The following is a 25945-nucleotide window of genomic DNA, read 5'->3' as shown; positions in this document are numbered from 1 at the left end:
GTTTATATTGGCATGTTGCTGACATTAGAATGTAGCTTACATTAGCAAGTACCTTACGTTGGCATGTGGTTTATATTGGCATATTGCTGACATTAGCATGTAGCTTATATTAACATGAAGCTTACTCTCGCATGTAGCTTACATTGGCATGAAGCTTACATTAACCTGCAGCTGACATTAGCACATAGCTTATATTAATTAATTCATCATGTAGCGTACATTAGCATGCTACTGGTTTTTAATTACAGTTTTTGCTATTGGTAAGTGATATTTCTGTACAAATATTTTGGAACGTGCTTCCACTGTAACACGCTTTGTGATATATTCTGTTTTTGAATTATTCTTGATTTAATCGTTTGACAACATGTACTGGTATCTTTTTGAGGAGAATTTCAGTTATTTGGTGTTTGAGCGCAAAGACCAAATTTGATATTAAAAAATGAATAAAACCAATTTGAAAAATGTTTGCAAATATGTTTGTTGCTTTATCTTGAGGAATCTCTGAGGAAACAAAATTAAAAAATGTGATTCAAAGAGGCATTCGGGTTTGTGTAGACGCTACAAGAAGACCATTTTAATCTAAACTTCAGACCCATCATGTCGGCACCGCACCAAAGTACTCCCTCAGACTGACATCTTGTTTCTGGTGCCACCAAAACCTAAACGCCTGATTACTGCTCATCTGGAGTCCGGGGCCGGTGCCACCTTCCCCCTCCTGACCCCCCTGGGTCTGGAGTTAAAGTAGGCCTTTAGCACAAGCGCCGTACATGTGTAATGCTGCCACTGGACGGCCTCCATTGGGTCAAGTGGAGATTTGTCTGCGGTGAATCAGGGGGAGATTGAACGCGCTCGTGCCAGCTCGCAGCAAATGTCGTTTTATTTAATTTGTGTTTTAAGTCTTTCATCGCCGTTTCAAATGGAATATCTGCTACCAGAGGTTCCTGCCAGCGTGTGTGTGTCACTGTTCTAAGTGATGAATGGAAAAACTATTTAACATATTCACTGCGTTATCTTGTGTCGTTCTCGCGCCGACGTCTCCTCGTTCAATAATTCGGAAGTCTCGCCGAAGCCAAAGACCCCGCGGGTACAGCCAGCCCCCCCAATTAAAACGTGTCTAGGAGGAAACTGCTGGTCCAGGTCCCACCCTGCTACCAGAGCGCCCTCCTAGTCTCACTTACACACACACTCCCATCATTCACAAATCCAGCAGATGTGCTGCGTGTATGCGAGGTGGGGGTTAAGATCCCGCGGATAATTGCAGGGATGGTATTGTCTCCGAGGGCAACCGAGGAAACGGGGGGGAAATGATCAAGCGAGGCGAGGATTTTAAGGACACGACACACACACACACACACACACACACACACGCTTCCTGTGTGCATGACTTTTGTTTCCGGGGTGTGATCAGAGCCACGTGTTGGATTTCCTCGATCTTTTCATACTTCAGAACCCACAACCTGCGAGGCCCCTGAGGTCAGTTTGAAGAATGTAATGAACAAATGGGTGTGTTATCGGTGGATGTTTACAACACACTTAGTTCCTCTTACCAAATATATATATTTTTTTAGGTTGTATGGTGTTACTTTTTCCCATATTGTTTTTTTTCCCCAACAATATTTATAGCTTTTTTTGTTCTAACCACTTAAATGCAAGTGTTTCTTATTTGATTTAGTTTATTCAATGATTGTTTTGATATATATTCATACCTTTGTATCTTTAATTTTCTTTTTGGCATCTATTTAGATTCCCCATGATTTACTTGTATTTCTTTTGTTTGCAAATATTTTGACTTTTTCAAATGTATATTATCAATTTAAATTATTTTTATTAACTGATGAAAGTAAGAAAAGTTTTCTTTCTTTTACCCCAAAACATAATCAACGTTTAGATGTCTTTCTGCTTTTTTTTATTCTTATTGTTTTCATAATATTAATTTACTTTAATCAATATTCTAATGTTTTATTTGTTATTACATTTATGCATATGTGATTTATCAAATATTATTCATTAAATTGATACAACCTTTTTCTTCTAATTAATCGTTTTTTAAATTATTTTGATTATGGGATTTAAATCAATAATTTTCTTTGTGTAATTTACTTTGAGTTATTTTTTTTTAATGTGTGTTTAAATTTAGTCAATGGTCTCTTAAAATCATGTTAAACTCAATTAATTCATTTCTTTAATTCTATTTTTAATTTTATTGTTGTAGCATAGTTTTGTCTTTTTTAAACTTTTATCTCTTACTTTCCAGCTGGATATAAAAACTCCTTCATGAATCTGCCTCGGCGGCTTCTTTAGTTCATGTTATGATCGTCACAGATGTACTCGGTCGTTTGAAGCGCCATCAGCGCTTGTGTTGCTAAAACAGTGAATCATAAAATGTTGCTATGACATCATCACATGACCAGCGGGTTCTTTGCTGACATACAGTTTTGCAGTTGGTTGTTTATGGGTTTCTTATCTAAAGCTGATTTGGAAACTCGACGTGTTAAACAAGAGATGCGCAGCGATCAAAGAAAAGCCGCAGGAGTGTGTCGTGTCTTTTTTTTTTACTTGTTGGTCTCGTGAGCCTGGATTTGATTGGAAAAAAAAACAACAACAACAACAAATTCTTCATATCACCGACTCGCTCCCTCGCTGCAGATCAAGCATCAGGCCTTAAATAATCTTTGCCCTGCTTGTGATTGAAAAATCCTTTTGAGCTTAAGAGTAGCACTTCCCTTCATGCTCTACACACACACACACACACACACACACACACACACACACACACACAAAGCTCTGAAACTAGATCAGCTGGTGTGTACTTCCGCTTGTGTTTGTCTGATTAAATGACTTTAACTTGTCATGATTACACAGCCTCAGTGTGTGTGTTTGTGTGCGCTTTACTTATACACTCGCTGCCCCCGATTATTCATTTTGCTGTGCGGTTCCAGGGTAGCACGATGACTCACTCACCGGCCCGTTTGACCAGCAGCGATCGTTCCTGCGGCGCTGAGACACCGTCAGGAGGTTTTTTGGGCGCCATGAACCAAAAACACACGAGTGACACGAAGACAAAACATCAGCTTTGAACATGAAGTCAGGTGACCTCGGTGTGTCACTTCATATTGTGTATCTGAAATGACACCAGTGATATACACTCACACGGCGACCCATTTGAATATTTCATAAATGTCTTGGTTACTCGCGTCACATTTTTTTGACGATTTATTGAGTTTAAAGAGCAAATCTTTCTTCCTGTCTGCTAAAAATAAAGCTGTCAAAATGGCAACTTCCTGTTTATCCCAAAACAAAACCTCTGATGGTTCTTAAATGATCTTCTATTTACATTTGAATTCTATAAATGTGTTTTTCTTTTGCCAATGTAATCTCTATTATACAAAAGTTTGTCCAAGTTATATATATGAATTAAAGTTGTTTAATTGCAACTGACTTTCTTATTTTCTGTCAGTATTTTTTGGGGCTTAGCTGTGCATCGTATTAGCATCGTGCTGTGTCTCAAATCGCATACTAGCGTACTCAAAGTTAGTATTTTTAGTGCTTTAGTGCGTCTCAATTCTTAGTATGCGAAATTTAGTGCACCATGCACACTAAATCGGCGTACGCCCACAAAACTGAGCATGGTTCGATGGACACTATCTACCCTAAACAGCCGCCATCTTAGTGACGTTTTAAACGGAAATTACGTCATATATAAATGCATATATATTCATATATTTACAGGTGCATTTTCCGCAGCAGTAGGAGGATAAACACGTCTTCAGTGCTGATTCCAGCTTATATATATCGCGAATATTTCGATTCTCATATTTTTTCTTTATTTCTTTTTCCAAAGTTGAAAACGTGCTGCCAGCAGGTGGCGATAGCGTTCCAACAGCTGGTTGAAACCATCGTTAAATAGAAGTAGAAGAAGAAGCTGTCATGTGATTTCCTGTTAGTGTGTAGCAGCAGTGTTTGATTTGAGACATACTATCTGTGGAGAAGTTGCGTACCAGTTAGTACGTACACTAAACGGATGCATACTAACTTCTAGTATACTAAGAGTAGTATGCAATTTGAGACACAGCATCGGTGGTTCACACATAGTTCAGCCTCAAAATAATTCTGGCAGAACATAACCAAGGTTACAGAAGCGTTACAATCGAAACACAGTTGAAGTTCAGCTGGAATCGTTTCAATATTTCTTGGATTTCACAATGAAAAAAAAACAAAGCTTATTTTGAAATTTGTATGCACACTTTCTCTGGCACAGAAGTACTCGTTTGGATACCCATCCCTACCACGCCGTCAACACCGAAAAAACACTGAAGTTCTTCACAAAACCGTCGGCGTGAACATAAGTCGCGAGCGTTCCATTAAAAGCCGTCAGCGACGGATGTTTGAAGACACAAATGGTTCCTGTGTGAGGAGTTTTCGTGTCGTTTTGTTACTTCAAAGCCGGCGGCTGAGTCGCTCGCATCTGATTCACCTCGGCAGCCTTTTCGACGTTAAAGTGCTGAAGAACACAGCTTCTCTATCTTCCTCGTCACCCTTCCAACGGCTTCGTTAAAAATGCATCGCGACACAAAAAGCGCTCCAGCTTCCAGGCGCGTTTCGTCACCTCGCTTTTTTTTGTGGATTTAACAGGATTCTTTGAGGTCAGGGTGAGAACTGTTACACGGATATCAAATCATCAACGTTTAGAAGAATCGATGCGGTCATGTTTGTTTTTTTCTCTCCTCCTCTGCTTCCTTTCTCACCAATCGATACATACCTGTAAGTGATGCAGAGCTGCTGTTGACCAATAGTGTGCGTGTCTTTTGGTCATGTGATGTTGGACTCATCAGTGGTGTAAATCAAGTTTTTAAACAGTAGTTGAAAGATGTGACCATTCAACAATTTTTCTCAAACGTTGATGTTTATTTGACTTATGCAGGGTTTAAGATTATCGTAGATTCCCAAAAAAATGTTGCGTCTTTAAGTACGACCTTGTGATGATATAACTGTTGATAAAATTAAAGGATTAATTTTTGCCTTATAGCCGGAAAATACACTAAATGAAGTTCTCTGATTTGGCCTTAATTTAGTTCCTATTTAAAGTGATTGGTGTCTGATAACTACTTGAAGGGCTTTGCTATAATGGCATTAAGAGGTTTTTGAATGGATTCAAAACCATCTAGTTGTTTTATAGCAGAACTGCGTGTAACCGGTTACAACCCTCGAATTCATATGTAGAAAGAATTCTAAATGTTGACACCCCTAATAGGAAGTGCAGCTCTCTGTTGCCCCCAGGTGGACGCAATGGTAGTATCTTCCTCAAAACTCATTTTGAAGTCGTCTGTTGCATAATTTAGTTTTGATCAATACAGCCATAATAATATATGTTATAAATAGTAAAAATTAAACTCTAAACTGGAACATGTATTAAAACTTTAAACGGTTCTACAAAAAAGGGACTAAGTCATTCAGCAACAGCCCATTAGTTATAAGTGATGCAAGTACAGTGTAAAAGTTTGTATCAAACTGAAAACCCGAATAATTTTCAAGACATTGAATAGAAAAATAGACCATGTGTCAAACTTAAGATTCATGCAATGTATATTTATGTTCTTACACAGATAATAAAGATGGATAAAGTCTACAATATCACAGTTTTACTTCCTGTTTGAGACGGTTGGGTACATTTTGTTTGTCACGCAACTTGCTCTATTAAAAGATTTTTTGGCCCCTTGCAACATTGAGTATGACACTGCTGAACCAGACAACTTCTTTTTAGTTTTTAAAGTTGAGAGCTCGAAGAGAATTCCAGTGTTGCATCGTTACATATTTATGCTAATGCCAGCATTAAACTGGTCTTTAGAATCCATTTCGGCGCCCTCTGGCTGATGGTCACCAGAGAACCCAGTGACACCAGAGACCAGATTTATGGATTAAACACAGATTACTACAGTTAACAACTCTGACCCATTGATCTTCACCAGGCCGTGTTATTATCCCTTGTTGTGTGTTCATTAGCCAACATGGCCACTGTCAAACTGAGTGTGGTTCGATGGACACTTTCCACCCTTTACGGCCACCATCTTGGTGACGTAGATGACTCTTAACGGAAGCTACGTCACTGAAGACGTGTCTTCGGAGCAGATACCGGCGTAAATATCTAGAGAAAACACTCTTTTTATCACAAAACGACACAACAACAGTTATGAAACGGTGAAACACAACTTTATAACTTGTTTCGATTGGAGAAAATTGCTGTCAAGTGTTGAAGATATGGTTGGTTGCAATCGGCGTTAAAAAAAGTAGTAGAAGAAGAAGCTTTCGAGTCGATTCCAGTAAGTGTGTAGCGGCAGAGTTTGATTTGAGACAGTACTACACTGTTGGTACATTGAAGCCTTTGAAGCCTTTTATACTCAAGGATGAGTAAGATGATAGTAGCTGTGTTTCCAGTTCATATCAAAGTTAATTATCAAAATAAAAGCAATATTACAAAAATGTCAACACTTCTGAAAGGTAATGTTTTTGTGTTGTATGTTCGTTTTGTCTAGAATTTAAATCCATTGAAATAGTCAAACATCACAAATCATGCACACAATTGTAACCAAAGTAAGTAACCAAAACAGGAACGTGTTTTCTTTAAGGGAACCTCAATCTTTCACCTTGTTTTATCCAAAAAACTGGTTAGAAGTATTCCTTGCTGATGATGGTTTGATTAATATTTGCTTCTTGTGCCTAATTGTACCTGGCAAAATATCACACCCCTGCTTGGTGTCCCCTTTAAAATCCCTGGTCAAATTTGATTAGAAACTCAAAAAGATTAAAAGATAACAAATAAAATAATTGTTATCCCCATTCAAAATCACATGTAGGTCATTTGAGAGTTAATGCTCTACACATGTGATGTAAGAAAATGTATCTTTAAGAATTTCGATCTCTATCTACTTTCCCTGCATCTCTGTGCTGAATAACGAACTTGAAAGGGACATAATTCAGTCGCTGGGATAAATCTACTTCTGCAATATTGGCTGAAATACATTTGGATAATGACGTCTAAAAGAGCAGGATTACCACAGAGTAAGTACTATTCCCCTCTGACCGTTTTAGGATTTGACCCCGATTGTGTGCGGCCGGAGGTTCGTTCATGCGAGGTTTTTTTGGAAGCGTGTCCTGAATTGACTAGTTTTTTTTATTTTTTTAATGTTTTGAGTTGTTTATTGGAACTGTGCTCATCTAATGCTCGTCGGAGTTTGATCAGTGACTCAGCGAAGAAGAGGCGGCGGCGCTGGTTGGGTGGTGCTTTCAAAATAACCAACTTGGCCCACGAGGGTTGGAGGAGCACAATTCACCCCGAACCGAAAGAGAAAAATAACTCCCACATTCCGGGTCGTGAAGAAGATGCCTGATAAGTCGGGGTAAAAAATGATGAATCTTTTGCAAGTGCGTGGATCAAAGCTGTGATCAAAACGAAAGAAATTTCAACCATATATATTTTTATTAATACCAAGAAACATCCAGTGAGTCATGGAACAAATGCACTGTTGTCGTAGAAGTCGTTTTGCAGTGAACGCGTTTGTTTAAACTTCGTAAACACGTTTTTTTTACTGTCGTATTTCAATGTTCGTATAAATATTTATTTGTCTTAATGTAGTATTTGTCCAACTTTAGTAACTGAGAACAAGCTGCCCCACATTATAATAGTTTTCAAATTTAATGTATATATTTTTTTGGGGTCAAGGCAGAAGGTTGCGACCCGCCAAATTGACAATCCGGCCTACTTTTGGGTTGCGACCCACCAGTTGAGAGTCAATGAAGACTACATTTTTGATTTTGTACGATGGACAGTTTATACCTCTGCCAAGGAGAATCTGTTTCTTGCCAACATTTGTTTTTATTTTGAGCCCCCCCAAAAAAGATCATACTAGTCGTTTCATTAAAGGCTTCTTCAAACACAATGTTTTTTCCAGCCTTGGCAGAGGGCTGCACTTTCTGAGTGCTTTTTTTGTGGGAAATCTTCTATGTTGTCCATGTTTTACTATGTTTCTGTTTTGATTGGCTCTAAAATGAAAGTATAGAGTTCAAAATCTTTGAGATATTTTTGTAGGTGGCCCCTTGATTCTGACAATCTGCCGCCAGCAGTAGACCCACTACACTCGTACACACACACACACCCACAGACACACACACACACCAGCGCCTTCATCATTTCCTTCCCTGTGACGATGCGATGAATAACTCAAGGGCAGATATGATGCTCTTTGACACCGAATTGATTCTTGTTGTGCGCGTTTGTGGTGGAGAAGCCTGTGAAGAGATAGTGTGTCTGTGTGTGTGTTATTTGTGTGTACCTGTGTGCGTGGGTTTGGAAGACACAAAACCACACACACAACCATTGACCAGGTCGGAGTTTCAGCGCTTGTGTTTGCCGCCAGAGAGGATGAATAGCTTTAATAGAGAAAACTCCCGGCTTTGCTCCAGACACACACAAACGCACACACACACACACACACGCACACACACACTGAACTCTCTGGAATCTAGGGATTGCACTGAAAAGCTTTCAGCGCAAGTAACGAATGTTCTTTGTGAAGCACACGGAGGCTTTGTTAACCTCCACGTGTGTTCATGTGTGTGTTTGTTTCCACCCTGAGCTGAGATATTTTTGTGTTCTCCAACGCTTTTCTGCATCCATGACTTTTTTTTTCATGGACTACTTAAGAGAACCTGTCAAATGTAATGTGATTTCCTCTGTAATGTAGGTGTAGAAAGTAACCGGTGACGCGCAGTTCTGCTATAAAACCACTAGATGGTTTTGTCTCTGTTCAAAAACCTCTTAATACCATTACAGCAAAGCCCTTCCAGTAGTTATCAGACACCAATCATTTTTTCTTGTAGTCTCACTTTAAATAGGAACTAAATTAAAGCCAAATCACTGATCTTCATTTACTGTATTTTCAGACTTTGAGGCAATCATTTAATTTTATCAACATTAACTCTGAAAAGATAATGTACCCCCTAAAAATGGGTGGACCTATATTTTTGAAACACATTGTATATGAAACAAACTGCTTTAGTCATTGACCCAAGGATCTCGTCTGTCAGGAGATCACATGGTTCTGTAGGCTGCGTCAGTCTGAGACTTTCAACTTGTAGAATTTTTCGGCCAGGTGTGATGTTGCAATGATGTGGATCAGCTCCTCCATGTCTGAGCGCATGGTTCTCGTTTTGTAACAGGGTGGATGAAGTATCAGGTCTCGATTGGAATTGTTCTAGATTCGAAGCAGCGACTTTTAGGACGTACAGATGGTCTTGGAGCTCATTTAAAAATGTTGTGGTTCCAGTGATTTTAAACTGTTGGACTCGTGTGGACGAATGGGATCGCCTCAGGCCGCGACGTATTGACATGGACGGGCCTTAGAAGTCTTCGTAGAAATGTCTTCGTTTTCGTCTCTTTGTTCAAAGTCAATGGGATTGTTCATTCAAATTTCATTTTCCATTCGCCCTCATTTGAACTTTGGGCGAACTATCACTCAATAAAATGAAAATTAATTGTGTTAACATTTGGCTCAGCTCACAAATTCTCCTCTCGGTGTTGCTGTAGTTGTACTCCCAGGCCAGCAGTAAAGTAAGACGTGTGAAGTATGTCCGAGGTGTGCGTTACATCATCCATATGGAGTTTCATCACCAGGTTAGGGGCGAAAAAGGATATTCATGACTCAAGTTTTTTTTTTTTTCTAGCACCTTTTAGTTGCTTTATTTGTTATGATTTAGCGTTCTAACTAGATATTTTATCATGGATTTCTTCAATAGGATTCAATACGTTATATTCAGCTCAGAAAACGATTTGCATACGGTTTATTTCGACACATTTGCATCGTTTTCTGAACGATTCGAGAGGTCACTGAGTTTTACGGACAACGTGTGATTGTTCCACTCATATTTTGGTTGAAATAATGGATCTTTAAGCCAAAATATGCCCAAAAGGTATCTTAAAAAAGCGACTGGAGTTGACTGTATCCTCCTGTCCTCAGTCATCGCCATGATCTCGTGGGATTTCATTGTCCTTCGAGCTGGGAATTACTGCGGAATCACGAACAAAGTCGTGTATATTTGGATGTTAATTGTAATTTAAAAAAAATTTAAACGCACTTTATTGAAATAAAAAGCCACAAATATAATAAAGATTAAATGTGATTTAATAAAGTAGAAGGTGAGGTAACTATTTGACGGACAGACCTTCACTATTGTGTTTCAAAGCTTCACAAACGTCGTTGCGTAGTTAAAGGAAAGATTAGACTCGGTTCTCTCAGGCCAGTCGGCGCTAATCGGTTCAGGTTAAACGGTCTGTAAATCAAAACCACGGTTACTTATCACTCACTGTATCAACACCTACACTTATGCTGGCATTAGACTTGGCGAGGAAGATAATGGGCTTTACAGTGTGTGTGCTCTAGTGCCTGTGTGCATGTGTGTGTGTTTGTGTGCGTGTATGTGTGTGTGTGTAGGCATGTCTCAATTGTGTCACTAAGCTCCGGAGATGAGAGCTGCCCTGAAGTCTCCAAATCCTGCTTTAGACTGATGAGTGTGTGTGTGTCGTGTGTGTGTGTGTGTCTGTGTGTGTGTGTGTGTGTGTGTGTGTGTGTAGTCCTGTCTCCCAATGAGTCACGGCTATAAAAAAAAATCCACACGATGCCACCCTGGCACAATAATCGGGACATGACGTTTTTTCTTTTTTTTTTTTTTTCTTTTCAATCTCTGTGGATTAGTTTATTTTCGCTGGCGTAAAAGCGCGGCGTGTTTGCTCGCATCAGCTTTGGTTAAGCGGCGTTGAAGGAGCAGACGTGTGATCCGGCGCGTCGTCGTCCTCCTGCGTTTTGTGACTCATCAGAAAACCTGCAACCGTCGCCGCGGGGGGGTCGGGACAGCTGAGCATCATCAGAAGTTGTGACTTGAAATAAGCAAAGGCAACATTTTTATGTTGACATTGAGTCGTTTAACGATTCAACCCCTTTTTACGCCATGATATTCTGACTCCCATTATTTATTGGCCTTTTGTTTGTGAAATTGGTTCATTTTATAGTTAAGATGGAACCGATTTCTCTACTAAAATAACATTTATAAAAACCGCGCAAATTAACAGTGAAAAAACACATTCAACGTTGACACTTGATTAATACTTTTTTGTTTAAAGACACAGAAAACACTGCCAAAAGACCCCCCCAGCCTGCGGCCCGATTTCCACAAGAGCTGACCTCTGTGGGCCCCCCAGCCAGTTGAGTTTTGATCGATTGATACACCTTTATTTTTTTTTATATTGGGGCAACTTGAGTAATCAGAGCAGTTCACAAAAAATAAAAATTTAAACTTAAATACACATTAAACTATGTCTTAAAGTACATATATTGAGAAAACGATGATTATAAAATAACAATGAAAAGTACAATAAACACAATAATTAAAAAAACGTATTAAATAATAATGATTTATAATATTGATTAGAGACCTCTGAAATGGACCATGATGTTTTCTGATGATATAGTTTTCTTTTGTTAGGGTGGGCTGGAGGAAATGAATATAAATGATGCTACTATCAAATTAGCCACTATTATGCTAATAAATCACTGTATGCTATCACTAAGAATACACACTTAATTCACACATTTGAGGTTCAAGAGTTGATTCTGTGTCACAGATTAAATGCATGAATAAATACTTCAATAACATGATAACCCGGGGCCTCATGTACAAAGACGTTTTTTTTTCATCTCAACATGACTAGTTAGGCTGACTCGCATCCGATAAATAAGGACGTACGCCACCTACAAACGTGTCGGGAAGTCCGACCTTTTTAACACTCTTTTCATTATTGATACATATGTACGTTGACGTGAAAATAAGTCAAGAGAAAGATTGACAAAAGTAAATGATTTGTATTGCGGTATTTCTCAATATTTATGGAAATACAGAGATGAGTGAAGACCAGAAGGTTTGACAGGAAGCAGAGGTTGAAGTGTCAGATGAAGGTTCTCTGGCCGTGACTAGAAAGGTCAAGTTCAGAAGTGACAGCTCCACATGAATGTCACATGACAGATGTGTGAAGACTTTTTTTTCTCTTGTCTCTTGTCACTGATAAATGAAGCCCAATTTTTTTTCAAAGGAAAACATGTTTAATGTACTAATCACGCTGATATACGTAAAGGTTGCAGCGTTTAGCTGGATAGCATTGCTGTATGTTCAGAACAGTATGTTGTGCAGTTGCAATAAATTCCTCAGTTAAAAAGTATTTTCAGGAACTGAACTTATGTGTCATCGTTTTGATAATGACTTGATGACTAACAAGTCATTACGGACTCTTGAAACAGATTTTTTTTTAATCATCGCTGGAGACAGTCAGTTCCTGAAAGTTGTAAAAAACAATGTAGCTTATCATCGTCCTGGGGCGATTTTTTTTTTTTTTGCCAGTAAAAAAAAGTTTTGAACCATGTGACGTAAGAGGAGTCAGAAATGATGATGCTGTGGATCATGAAGGAGATCAGACACTGAATCTCGAGATGGACGTGTACATTTTGGTGTGTATGGAAGTATGTCAGTGTAATTTGAACTATGTTTATTTAATTTTTGTTTTAAATAATTGAATTAAATAAGTTCTATACTGTAATTTTGAATTGTTTTTTTTTACTGAATTTATATTAGATATACTGACGGGTTGCATTTGATTTTATTGAATAACTTAACTCCATAATGTGAATATTTAATATTTAATTATTATTTCTTTAATCTGGAATGAAATTCCATTAATTCCAAAATAAATAAATGTTCTTTTTATTATAGAGTTCAATATTCAATTATAATTTTTTTTTAAATTTGTAGCCTTTAACATTCAATATTAAAATGTTGGTATAATATTGCAACTAGACAAAACTATTGCTTTGTTTTCGCCATGAAGAACTGTCTCGCTAGTTATTTGACATCATCACATGATCATCTGCGCAGCACATGATTGGCTGAGAGTTTGATCAAGTAGCTCTGCAATCTATTAGTATAGTCTGTTTGGAATATTATACCAATATTAGTTTATTGAATTTAAAATGCTATTTTATATAAAATGCACTCATTAAATAAATGTTTGCTTAAAAAAAAGTAATAATAATAATAAAAAATGTATAAAATCAATGCTTGGAATAAAGTTAAAGTTTCGACATTTGAAACGTTGAATTAAATATTCAATATTCTGATTATATACTATTGTGAAAACTCTTATTATATAAGAACCTGTTACTTTAAACCAATTCTAAATCTTCTTTCTAAAAGATTCAGCAGGAAACCCTGAAGCTCAGGCTGCTGCACCACTGCTGCCCACCTCACCTCTGCCCTCTGGCATGTGCTGACCAACACACACACACACACATGCACACACACACACACACACACACACACTGAATCCAACATCTCTGGGACATTTTGGTGACCCATTTCTACATTTCCGATGTCCAGCCGCCGTTAAGCAGATAATCCCAAATTCCATTCCAGGCGAGCCTCCCTTCACAGGGTTTAGCGACAATTAGCATCGTGCAAATTTTTTTTTTCAATTTATTTTCTAAAAGTACAGTTTAAAGAATTCATTGCGACCAAAACGGAACGTCCTCATCTTTCGCTGGTCAGGATGGAGAGAACGAGTGGCGGAGAAGTGTAGCCACAACTTTCCCAGAGGCTCCTGTGAGCGTCAGTTTGTGTAAATCATTCAAGGACACTCAGTCCGGGCCAACATGTTTTTTTATTCCCCTTATCTCGCACATCCCTTCATCTTCCCTTCTTCTTTTATTATTGAGCGCACCGGAGGCTCGACGAGGGGACGACGGACGGAAACCTATACGTTGACAGGTCGACCCGGCGTCTTAGATAAGAGGTGTTCACGGGAGGTCACGTGTTTATCGGTGTTGTGTAAGACCTGAATAATGGATCTGGAGACGACAGGGTTTGTTTGGATTGTGGTCAGCTGGACTGTAGGGGGCGACACCTCGACGGTGGAAGCTAAAAGTGGTTTAACTTTTTTTAATTTCTTTTTTGATATATCGGCTGGTGTCACTTTTTTGGAAAAATCATTTTCATCACTGAGTCTTTGATTGTAATATTCTTCTTGTGAAAATACAAAAGAAAACATTTCCATACTTTTATAATGATGTGATAAGTCGGAAAAACATGAATAATAAAACTGATTCTATTCTCTGCAGGACGTCTGAACCATGAGAAGTCGGTCATGGAAGTCAAAAGTGGACATTGACTGAGAACTGAGGACAAATACTTGCGTCGAATATACGTTCTTCAAAAGTACCCTCAGGTAAGTTTCATGTTCAAGACACAAAATACTGCTATTTGTCACACATTTATGAACAAATTTGTAATATTCTCAACACATTTGTCAACTTGTTTATAATTCTTTAACACACACATTTACTGTGTAATTTTTTTGTTTTTTTTGTTTGTTGGTTACATATATAATTTGCTGAACATGTTTAAAATCTGCCGAACACACTTACAATTTTGAGAACACATTTATAATTTGGTGAACACATTTATAATTTTCTGAAAACATTTAAAATCCGCTGAACACATATTTAATTTGCCAAACACACTTACAATCTGCCAAACGTATTTATTTATTCTGAAGACATTTATACGTTGGCTGAACACATTTATAATTTTCTGGACACATTTATAATTTTCTGAAGACATTTATAAATGGCTGAAAACATTTTACGATCCCACAAACACATTTTTTAATTTGCTGAATACGTTCATAATTGTATGAACACGTTTAGAATTTTATGAACATATTTAGAATTTTATGAACACATGTATAATTCGCTGAAAACATTTATAATTGTATTAACATATTTATAATTTTCTCAATACATTTAGAATTTTCTGAACTAATTTTCAATTTTCTTAACAAATTTATCATTTTTCGAACACATTTACAATTTTCTGAAAACATTTAAAATCCGCTGAACACGTATTTGATTTTCTGAACTCATTTATAATTTGCAGAACACATTTATAATCTGCTGAACACATTTATAGTTCACTAAATACATTCATAATTCGCTGAAAAAATGTACAATTCGCTGAATTTTATTTAGAATTTTCTGAAAACATTCTTAAATAACTAGGCACATTTGCTATTTGCTGAATACAGTTTTAGCTCACATTGAAGTACATTTTCCTTGTTTTTTTTTTTGCGTAGTTGTAAATGTGTTTAGTGAATTGTGAATTTTTCCACACATTATGTATTTGTATAAGGGGATCTGTTGTTATCACATGAAAGCCATGCTTTGTCTTAATGTATTGTTGTAAGTATTTATTGCACCCATGATGAAAAGAACATCTGCGATCGGTGTTTTCAATGTTTGACTTCATCAATATCAGAAACCAGACACAGTTTCAGAGTTTTAACGTGCATCAGTCTGTGTTGCAGATACTTCAGAAAACGGTCTGAGATGTACTTTCACTCACAGGTGTGTCTTTTGCACAGTATTATTTTATCCTTCCAAGGATTCAATTTGAAAATGGCTTTGGTGGCGTCGTCAACCTTTTATAGAAACACGCATCTGTGGCCGGGTGACATTGTCTGGATCTTGTTGATGCCGCTGGAGGATTTCTTCTCTCTCTCTCTCTCCGGGTGTTTCTGCCTGCTGGAGGCTTGATGTCATTACACAACATGATGATGGTTTCATCAGGATTCTGGTCCACGGTGTTCGTCTGCCAGAGAGTCGGCAGTTCAACCTCTGCCAGGCAGTCGAAGGAGGACACTTTGATCTCTTGTTGCGATAAGGAAACGTTTCACTTCCTTTTTTTATTTATTTCCCAGACATGCTCCGGAATAACTTTTGAACTTGACGATCTAATTCGAGCTCAGTGGAGACTTTGATGAGTCAGAAAGTCCTGATCCTCTTGAAGGAGACCACGGACCTCAGGATTACAAAATCCTTAAAACACAATGTGTTTCTGCGAGTGTTGGATCTGGAAAATACATTATGAAATCTCGACTTCGACAGTTGAGTCACTAGAGCAGGGGTCGGCAATTAAGTTTCCTCAGGGGCCACATTGTAAACTGTGGCAGTTGTAAGGGCCCGTCAAGCCTCAAGATAGAAGGGACGAATGAAAGGAGCTTCAACATGATGGAAAAACTTAAATAAAATTAAAAAATGATATTATAGAGGAAGTTATAAAATATGATTTAAATGTAATTTGAAGGCATGTGATGTTATTTTTCGTTTATTTTATTTAAAATTTCGTTTTGTTTTGACAATACAAAGCTTATTATTGTACTTTGCAATATTTAATTTTAAATATATTACATTTAGAATTATGACAATTCTAATTAATAAAAAGTAAACTTTAAAACTAGAGAAACAAATAAATAAAAATCATCAAACAAAGATCTTCAATTAATAAAACTGTAAAACATTAACACATAAAACCAGAGGTCCTCATGTGCCGCACTTTTCCAATATCTGTACTTGAGTATGAAAAACGTGGATGATGTAGTTAGTCGTGCTAGTCCTATAGATGTTGAACTTTTGATGACAGAAGCCGGGTTTTGTCCAAGGGATGCGAAATATCTCAAAACTCAATGCCCAAAAACTAGCTAAAAAGGAAAAAGTTAAGCGCTAATCTACATTTATTGATATGGACCCAAGTCTTCTGTTAGGGGCTTCTTTAGATGGGGGGGGGCCTTAGTAAACACTTGTCTGCTTTAAAGGGAATCTTGTCCACATCCTGAAATGTGTTTATTGAAATTTGAAATCAGATTTTTGGAAATCTATAGAAGTTAAACGTGTGCCGTCAGGGCTTAAATATCTTTTTATACCTAATTTATACAGCATCAAATCCAGACTTAGGAACCGTTTTACTTCCAATACATGAATAAATTCAGTGTAAAATTCAAGGTGTATAAATATATGTGAAAAAATATGAAGTATAAACAATTAAATGTACAGAATGTAAATGTAAATAAATTCAGTGTTAGAAAAGCGTTAAAGCATTGCATTAAAACAAAAATAGAGGGAAAAAAAAGAATTTGAATTTTGATGGTTTTTGAAAAACAAGTCTGATTTTTACGCCATCAAAATTCATGTTCAAGGTTGGCTGGCACTCGTTTACTTCCATAGGAATCCTACCTTTTAGAATCTGGATCTGTCAGGGAGGTTTTTCTCTTCACTGACGTTGATTTAATGAAAATCAAACTTCTTGACATTGTGAATCCACTTCAATGAAATTAGTTAGAAATAGATAACTTGTAAATGAAAAGGTTTTTGTGGTTTTGTGCGCCGGATCGACTCCTTGGCGGAGGTATACACAGCCTGAGTGATTGAACCCATCAATCGGTTCTCTCCGTCAGAGCTAATCACAGTGTGTATTGAATTCTCCTAGTTACAAACACACAAACAAACACACACTTGTAAAGATTTAACAGCAGTTTTCCCTCCTCTGTGTGCGATCAGAGCTGCTCATAAGAATTCCCACAGTCTCTTCAGTTCTCGCTCTCGCAGTAAGATGTTGGAGCTTCACATGAACACGATCGAAGCATCATGGATTTAACCAAATCACTCACCTGCAGGTTCATAGAACATTCTACATTAATGCATTCAAGATATCGAGAAACTTCACTTCGATCTTCAAAATTTAAATAAATCGGACCATAGATAAAGTAATTTCTTTTGAGACAGTGAACTATTAAAGTGATGTTACTTCCCCATGTGCTGTGGCGTCTCCAGGAATTAAAAAAAATAAAAAACAGTCCTGTTTGTAGCAGAAGCTAAAAGGCTAACATGCTACACAAACAGGTAACACTGGGAGGTAAACATGGCGATAGCTCCCCGTCTACCGTCGACACCATAGTTTATGAACTAGTTCATATTTTTTTGGACTCGCATGAACTAGGGCTTGATATCCAACTGGATTCTTTGGAGGCATCGAAGAAAATGCTTCAGTAATACCGAGAAACAAACGTTGAAATTGTGAAAAATGTACGCAAGCTGCAAAAGTTAACTCAATATTTATTTGTGTAATGTAAGTTTCTTTGTTAGAATTCATATTAAATTCGTATCGAAAAAAAGGACTGATCAGAAACCGATATTTAAGTAAAGTTATTGTTACCAGAACCGTTATCAAATATTTTCCATTGATACCCAGCCTTACGCGTAACCTGAACGTAGTTTATTTTGCCTGATGAACGTTAATATTAATGCGTTTATTCTGGTATCCGTGCACGTCGCACTGTCTTAGTTCATCTTTTCTTAATAGGTTGGCAACTCCAGCCAGGTTATGCACAACCACTAGCATCATCAAAACAAAGAGCAGCAACAGTGAGGTCAACAGAGATTCGACCTATTACCATCTAAACAAGTTTTATGATGAGGTCGACGAGGATCTGACATTTATGTCAGGACCGTGAACGCATCACTGCTACTGTGGACTGAATAGACAGAAATGCTGATGTAAACCTGGTTCTTTAGGGTTTAAAATGGGATTTTTTTTTAAGGTTTATAAACACTTCAGTTGTTTAATTTTTATATTCCCACTTTAATGTTTGATTCTATTTTATTAATCTCATTACATATATATTAGTTTTATCAATTCTCTGGCTCTCACTTTATTGCACACGACCACATAAATCTGACAAATGTAATGTAAACCTGATATAATAATTACGAACTCTGGTTATATGAGGGCTTTGGCAATCATTTTGAATAATAATCGCTTGTAGCAACATATGAAAAAATGATGAACTAGTGTTGTGCTTTGTACATTTTTGAAGTATGAACTATGAACTGAACTAGTACATTTTGGAATTTGTGAACTGAACTTTGAACTAGTTCACATAAAAAAGGAAACTTTCCTAATACAAACCGGTGTCTTGTATCAATCAAGGGAAAGTAATTTCATTATAAATATCCTACGAACACCTCAGTTGTTCATTTAACCTACTCTCCAGAGACGGCCTTACTGAAAGTGTCCAGTGACATCATGATGTCGGCTGATTTGGGTCAATACACTGATCTGGTTCTCTTGGATCTGTCGTCAGCCTTTGACACAGTTGATCACCAGATCCTGCTGAGAAGACTGAGCGATGAAGTTGGACTGTCTGGGTCTGTGTTCCAGTGGTTCTCGGCATACCTTTCTGGGCGCAGTTTCAGTGTATCTGCCAATCAAATGAAGTCTGAATCGGCGGATCTGTTGTGTGGAGTCCCTCAAGGTTCTGTTCTGGGTCCTTTATTGTTTTTGCTGTACTTGATTCCCCTGGGTAAAATCATTCAGAGATTTCCTGATGTTTCTTACCAAATATTTGCTGATGACATCCAGCTCTACTGCTCATTTGATCCAATTGTTTGCTAGAAATCAAACAATGGCTGAGTGAAAACACTTTGCAGCTAAATGTGGACAAAACTGAAACTCTGGTGATTGCTCCTGATGATAAGGTTCCAGGGTTGTTGTCAGTACTTGGGTGACTTGGCTCAGTCTGAGAAACCTGGATGTAGTATTTGACAATGACATGTCTCTGGTTCAACACTGCAGAAAACTGACCAGAAACTGTTTCCTGAACACACTTCTGGACCAGAGGTGAGAAATTCTTCCAGACTGTTGCTCCTAAGCTTTGGAACGATCTCCCTCCGTGTTTGATGATTTACTGACTCCTTCAAGAAACATCTTAAGACATGTTTATTTGTGCTTTTTCTTAATTTTCTGGAACTCCTGTGTTTGTCTTATTTTGTCTTGACCTTTTAAAGTATATATTTAACTGTGTATTGTTTTTGATTGTTAAAGCGCTTTGTGACCCTGGTCTAGAAAGGCGCTTTAGAAATAACCTTTACTTTACTTACTTATGATGCAGCAATATTTATTCCACAATATTATACAAATCATGATACAACTTGCTGTTCCTTGATATGTGGATCATGACTTATACCTGGAAACATGATTAGAACATTTGATTTTCTTTCATCGTTGCTCGTGACCTAGTTTTTAATTCTGATTAGAGTTTTGAGAATTCATTTTTTGATTTATTTATCCTAACAGCGATTCAGAACAAAATTCCAAACCTTTCCTCTCATGGCCCATTTAACCATGGCTGCACATATTGCCGAGCCTGATGGACTTCCTACAACATGCTGCTGCATCAATTAGTCATCGCCCCTCAGAAGGGGTCCTGAGGGCGGGAGGCTGGACTCGTCTGCGCATGTCTGTCGAGCATCAATGACAGATTATCCATTTTGCTTGTGATTATGGATCCTCAACGTGTCTCCAATCACATTCATTTTGTGGATAATTTCATGAGATGTCATTCCCTTCTGTTAATTTAAAAAAATGATTTCTTCTGACCTAGTTGTGGGAGCTACTGATCTCTGGGTCTCATCGCTGCTCTCTACAGATGGTGTGGTTTTGATATCAGGCCGGGACCTGTGATTCTCCCTGGAAAACTAAAATTCAGTTTCTAAAAGTCTGAGAACTTGACTGATTGGAATTCTGGTTTCTTTTTTTTAAGGGAAGCTGACTCATCTTTTCTTTTTTTTTTTAATCGCAAAATCTGAGTACTAACAAATGTCTGAAATCAACTATTAATAGAAAATATAAATCTCCAAAACATTTATTATTATTTTATTGTTTTTTTTGTGCATTATGAGACTGATGCATCCCAAAAACTTGGAAAAAGGTCATATTTCCTTTATATTTTCCAACAGTTTACACGTCTTTTAGAACAATAGCCTAACAAATTCTGTTGTATAGATTTATTACGTACTTTTTGAATTATTTAGTAAACATTGAAATAAGCCACAGTTTTATTCAAAGTGTAAAATCATAACAAAGTTATCTCAAGACACTTGTTACAGTGACACAGTTTAAGTTGGACTATATTGTAGAAAAGTAAAGCAGTACCCCAGCGAATCAACAACGAGTAAATCACAGCATGTGACGAGGAGAAATGTTCTTTTAAAAGGCAGAAACCTCGAGCAGAGCCAGACACGGCGTTGACGGCCTCCTGCTGTCACCGACTATATCATCATATTAATTGTTAATTAAACATACATTCTGCTGATTACTACAACTATAATAATTGATGAACGATATAGATAAAATATAAATACCTTTTTTTCTTTTTCTTTCTTTTAAAAATACACTTTTTCTTGCACTATTAACTTTGTCGACTGTTTTAATAATATAGGCCTTTTTTTTAATATTTATTTCACAAGAAAAGGTGATTGTGATCAAAGTACTTTTATATTAATGATAGTTTCTCTTATTTTATTGTATTTTATTCATCTAATAATATTATTGAATGTCGCCACAAAAAGGTGTGTTGTGTTTACAACACTGATAATAAAGGTTTCTGATTCCGATATCTACACAAATATATTTCTTGTTAAATTAATTTTGTAATTTCACAAGATCTTTTTGTTCACAATTATGAATATTGTTTTCGATGCTCCCGACCCCATCCTACGACAGCCGACTATAGAATGCATCGTATCACTGGTTAACCCTCTTCCTGTTTCCTTGTTCCTGTCGCTCCGTAACGCGTCACCACATCCTAAACTCTTAACACGATTTAAGCTGTGTGGAAAGTGTCTGTGTGAACTGATCTCACAACAGCGGGATTTACCAGTCGCCCAAGAACCCAAACAGTCAGATTCCACTCAAACGTTCCACTCGCATGTCCACATGACACCGCTCTGACCACTGACCCGCCAGTGCAGCATCAAACGCACACAGATGAACACACAACGAGCATTTAATCTGTCTAATCAGCTCCCTCGTAGACACACAATGCCATTTGTAGGTTTCCGAACGCACACGTGTTGCCATAGCTCTAACAGCTCCACATCCTCCCCCTCTTTCCTGCTCACCCCCCGCCACGTTACAACCTGTTATTGCCACATTGCATCACCTAACACATCTGACAGCAGAGTGATGTGTGAAACAGGGGGGTGTGAGTCTCCGGAGTGATCACATGACCTCACTGTAAATTTGCTCCACTTTTCTTCCGTGTGACGCCTCGATCGACTCCTTCTGTTCCGTCTCACCTTCCTGCACGTCTGAAGCTGATGTTCAAACAATGTGCGTCTTGAGTGTGTGTCACAGCGAGACACTTCTGATGCAACCACGTTTTTCGGATTTAAAAAGAAGAACCTGATTTCACTTTCTTGCGAGAGTTTTTCCACACTTAGGTTTATCAAATGATTTGGGAAGCGATGGAGTCGGATGTAATTTGTCAGATTCCTGGTGAACCTTAAGTCGATAGTAGTATAATTCCTGGAATGAAGCCACAATGGCAACAATTGTCCAATAAATTCAATCTATAATCAGTTAATTACCTCTGCCAAGGAGATTCTGTTTACGACAGCATTTGTTTGTTTGTTTAAAGCAAGTTAAACAGCTGTTTTCTTTCTATTTTATTTTATTTTTTTCCGTAAAAAGTTCACGTATTGCTCTCGTATGTCACAAAATAATGGAATATTTTTTAAGCATGTTTACTTTTCTTCAGAGACTGTTTAAAAAGTCCAGGTTTGGCACTGGTATCCCCTATGACCCCAAGTCTACCCATCCTAGCTCATTGCTGCTGTACACCATCAAATCTGTTAACGCCAAAACATTGTACAAAATGTTTAGTAAGTTTTCACTTGATGACACTTAAGAGTAGACTTGGTTACGAAATTGATATTTTAATATATTGCTTTGCTCACTGTTTCAATAATTCATTGATACGCAGATGACACGTTTCTATGTTTTATTACAACAAATATATTCTTACTGTCAGTACTCAATCTCGCCTGTCCTTTTTGTGGGGGCGCTAATCCGGTAAATGAGGGTAAAGTAAACTCAAGGAGCAACTGGTGAAAAACACGAGTTACCAATAATAACATCAGAAGAAGAACAGATTTGAACAACGAAAAACGAATCCAAGACCCCCCAACCAAAAGCTCCCACTCTCAAGTCCCACTATTATTTTCTTCCCAACTTCATGTCCACTAAGGGTTGGGATTATTTTCAGAGTAATCTGTTCCTGTTTTAGAGTTGAAGGCTAAAATGTATGTTTATTTTAATGTAGCGACTGTAGGTCAATGGTCTTCGTCTTCATCTTCGTCCAAAAAGTCTCACCTAAAATCATCCAAATACCTCCGTACTGCTCGTCTGTAATGTCCATCTTGTATTGAAAACACGACATAGAAATTATTCCAGACAAACTTAAACAAGTCTATATATTGTCATATTTGGATGTTTTTAATTGTGTCATTTCGAAGATGGAGATGAAGACACCCGAGCACTAGTCACTTCATTACGTTGGATTCACATTTCTGCCTATAACTCTAATCCTAAAAGTTTACATAAAACAATTTTCTACTGACTTTGTCCTCTAACAGAAATCACTGATTTTGTAAGACATCTATTAATGTTAAAGCACTTTACTGTGTAATGTTTGTGAATTAAATGAAGTTTGGGAATAAATACACAAGACATGGGTATTTGTTCTTACTCATGAAACTTTTATTTTGATGTATCGTTTATTACATTTCTTGCAACGTATTGATTATCACAGATATCGTGACATTATCTTTACCGTGGGACAAATATCGTCCCAGTATCTAATCGAGTTATCTGTATTGTCCCACCACTATTTAAGACTCGCCTTAGTACCTGAACACATTATTCTATTTGAAACATCATAGGTTCCGCCTGTGTTAACTGCATCGTTTTAATCTCGCGAAGAAGCGTCACGACTCTCACCAGCATCTTAAGTTAAAACGTGGGATCTTCCGATTACTGCCCGAAGCAACCAATGAGTCAAGACCCAGCCGCCCAAGTCTTCGGTACTCGTGTTCCCGCGCAGTTGATCCAGCATTCGTCACACCACCATCACAGACTCGCTGGTCGCTCCCGAGGGGCGCACGTTCTATCGAGCACTTCAATCACCAGCAGATTCCTTCAGGCAGCGTGGCGTACGCCTGCCAATGTGATCTTTCACATCCTGCATGCTGTTTAATTGAAACCGTGTCTTTGTCGGTGTGACGGCCCACAGTCGTGTAGACAAATCAAAGCGTACTGGCTTCAGATGCACTTCAGTTGACTGCGCCGGTTCAGCTAATGTTCCAGCCCTCGCGGGATTTTCTCTGTGTAAAATGTAGGATTCTTTCAGATATTAGCTGCAGTTAATGTTTTATCGATTGTCATTCTTCTACACTCCAGATCGTCTTTGTCTTTAGAGTGTGGCTGACGTACAGTAGGATGACTTTTCAGAGGCTGTCGGATGATTTAATTCAAAGCTGTGCGATCCACGACTCCTGAAAGTTGTTAAACTAGATTGAGACTAAGAAATAAAACACTTTTTTGTACAGTTGAAAATAAATGAGTGATGACTTTTGATAGTAGTACACTAGTCCTTGCTTGTCAGTAATTCCAAGCTAATCTTCCTTGCTTGTCTATCGATGCTAGTCTTTCATTTAGTCTTCCTTAGCTAGTCTATCCAAGCTACTCTTTCCTGTCTAGTCTTTCCACTCTGGTCCTCCTGGCTAGTCAATCCAAGATTGCCCTTCATCTCTAACCTTCATTGCTTGTCTATCCAAGCTAGTCTTTCCTATTTAGTGGTTCTTCTTGTCTATCGATGCTAGTCTTTCCTCTAGTCTTTCTTTACTTGTCTATCTAAGCTAGTATTTCCTTGTTGGTCTTTCCTCATTGGTCTATCCAAGCTAGTCCTTCCTTGTTGGTCTATCCAAGCTAGTCCTTCCTTGTTGGTCTATCCAAGCTAGTCTTTCCTTATTGTTCTATCCAAGCTAGTCTTTCCGTATTGTTCTATTCAAGCTAGTCTTTCCTTGTTGGTCTATCCAAGCTAGTCTTTCCTTATTGTTCTATCCAAGCTAGTCCTTCCTTATTGGTCTACCCAAGCTAGTCTTCCCTTGTTGTTCTATCCAAGCTAGTCTTTCCTTATTGTTCTATCCAAGCTAGTCTTTCCTTATTGGTATATCCAAGCTAGTCTTTCCTTGTTGTTCTATCCAAGCTAGTCTTTCCTTGTTGTTCTATCCAAGCTAGTCTTTCCTTGTTGTTCTATCCAAGCTAGGCTTTCCTTATTGGTCTATCCAAGCTAGTCTTTCGTTGTTGTTCTATCCAAGCTAGTCTTTCCTTATTGGTCTATTCAAGCTACTCTTTCCTTGTTGGTCTATCCAAGCTACTCTTTCCTTGTTGGTCTATCCAAGCTACTCTTTCCTTATTGTTCTATCCAAGCTAGTCTTTCCTTATTGTTCTATCCAAGCTAGTCTTTCCTTTTTGGTCTATCCAGGCTAGTCTTTCCTCGCCAGTACAATTCTTATAGAAATTCTGTTTGCTAATAAATGTAGATCTACCTGGAGAATATGTAGGTGATCACTCAAAGATGTCAAAGTTTCTCACTTAATTTAAGGGAGACATCAGTCAATCCCACTAGAAGTAATTTTGGTTCCTAACACAAGTCACAACCACGCTGAAGGACTGGACTGTTGGTCTTCCAGCAGATCAAGATTTGGGGATTTAAGGATGGAGATTCCTTTCGCAAACTCTTTTACAGGACTTGATGCTAAACTTCTCCACAATCTGGAGCAAGGCCTGCCCTTTAGGATGGTGTTTAAGCAGTCGGTGTTGCGACTCTGTTCCGCCGAGAACGTGGGATCCGGATGATGCTAATGCAGAGTGTCTTGGCCCCACTGCATGTGCGCCTTCCTGCCTCTGCCTGTTCGTCAACTCGCTCTGTGCCACTCTGGCCTTTGCAGCCACGTTCGCCCGCCGCATCTGGCCGGCGTGAACCGAGATTTCATGGTGAAGGAGCGAGGAGGGGAGATGGTGTGTGAGCGTTTGCATGTGCAGCGAAGCTAACTGGAGCAGGGTGTCCAGGATGCCTACACGCATGACAGCCCGGCTCCGATAGGAAGCAGTGTGTGTG

General features: G+C 38.1%; 1 protein-coding gene across 1 annotated transcript in view; it reads left to right on the top strand.

Annotated features, from left to right (window-relative positions):
* The window catches only part of taok3a (TAO kinase 3a), a 76063-nt gene that overhangs the window by 12944 nt on the left and 37174 nt on the right, over window positions 1-25945 (top strand). Inside the window, exon 2 of the mRNA XM_087790314.1 lies at window positions 14211-14317. The gene's annotated coding sequence lies outside the window, so the exon portion shown is untranslated. The remainder of the gene's footprint in view (window positions 1-14210; window positions 14318-25945) is intronic.

This window comes from Callionymus lyra, chromosome 1, assembly GCF_982586985.1.
Source record: "Callionymus lyra chromosome 1, fCalLyr1.hap1.1, whole genome shotgun sequence".
Taxonomy (NCBI): Eukaryota; Metazoa; Chordata; class Actinopteri; order Syngnathiformes; family Callionymidae; genus Callionymus; species Callionymus lyra.
Note: the sequence above shows the minus strand (reverse complement) of the source record. Positions and strands in the feature narration are given on the sequence as shown.